Source organism: Frankliniella occidentalis, unplaced genomic scaffold, assembly GCF_000697945.3.
Source record: "Frankliniella occidentalis isolate FOCC.00 unplaced genomic scaffold, Focc_3.1 Scaffold2, whole genome shotgun sequence".
Classification (NCBI taxonomy): Eukaryota; Metazoa; Arthropoda; class Insecta; order Thysanoptera; family Thripidae; genus Frankliniella; species Frankliniella occidentalis.
Genome location: NW_026267132.1, coordinates 2,287,919 through 2,289,005, shown reverse-complemented (window position 1 = coordinate 2,289,005; position 1,087 = coordinate 2,287,919).

Here is a 1,087-nt window from a genome sequence, read left to right as displayed (position 1 = left end):
GCCTGGTATACAGTGGGTTAACAACACGCCGAACCCTTCTTTATTTTATCGTGCATAAACATGCAGAATTTTATACAGTGTGAGCTACCGTACATCCGTTCCTGCTATCGTCAACCCTCGAAGCCTCAACACACCTGTCGAGTAGGCTGACGCCGGGTAACACCCCTCGACGCCTGCTGATGCCCGCCGACGGGCCGGTTCTGTGACGGGACGAGGCAACCACTCGGTCCTACCTCAACGGGCAAGTCCTTAAGGGGCGTGAGGGGCCGTGCGGCCGGCCGGGGCAGGGCCAGACGGAAAGCCCTTTTCAAGCCCGAGCAGGGAATATTCCCAATCCCACATGATCCTCCCCGGGATTACGGGCCGGCGGGATCAGCGCGGCGGTGCTGGGCGGCGGTGGCGGCGCGCGCGGCCCGAGCCGAGCCGAGGGTCAACTTGCAACATTTTCATGGTTGTTCTCGGCTTAATCATTTCAGGACCCCTCACTCAGCCGCAGACGACACGGCGCAGACACGGTTTCACGGGGGGAGGGGGGGGGGCTGGGGTAGAAGAGACCCCCCGCTCGGCCCTAAGAAGCCGCATGACAGGCTGGTCACTCGCTTTGCTACCCCCTGCAATTCGCACTCGCACGCCTCCCGGCCGGACACGGCGACACGCCGCCGCGGAGGTAGGCTACCCATCCCGCTCAGGAGTGCTGCGGCCCGCTCGGCCCGGCGCGCTGGGCTGAGTGAGAGCAGAGTCCTCATCTAACTGAACGGAGCTGAGATGAGTGGCGCCGCGGCAGGCCAGACCGCTCATGAGAGCGCGTGGCGAATACAAAATACAAAACAAGCCTTTTCGCGCGACCTTTTATCACAGCAGCGATTGTAAAACCCGCACAAATATGGGCAGCGCAGTGAGGAGGCAACTACTCTGTTACGTGAGCGAGAGAGCGGCACAGAGTCAGAGAGAGAGAGAGAGAGAGAGGGAGAGAGAGAGAGAGAGAGAGAGAGAGAGAGAGAGAGAGAAGAGAGTGAGCGGGACAGAGAGAGAGAGAGAGAGAGAGAGAGAGAGAGAGAGAGAGAGAGAGAGAGAGAGAGAGAGAGAG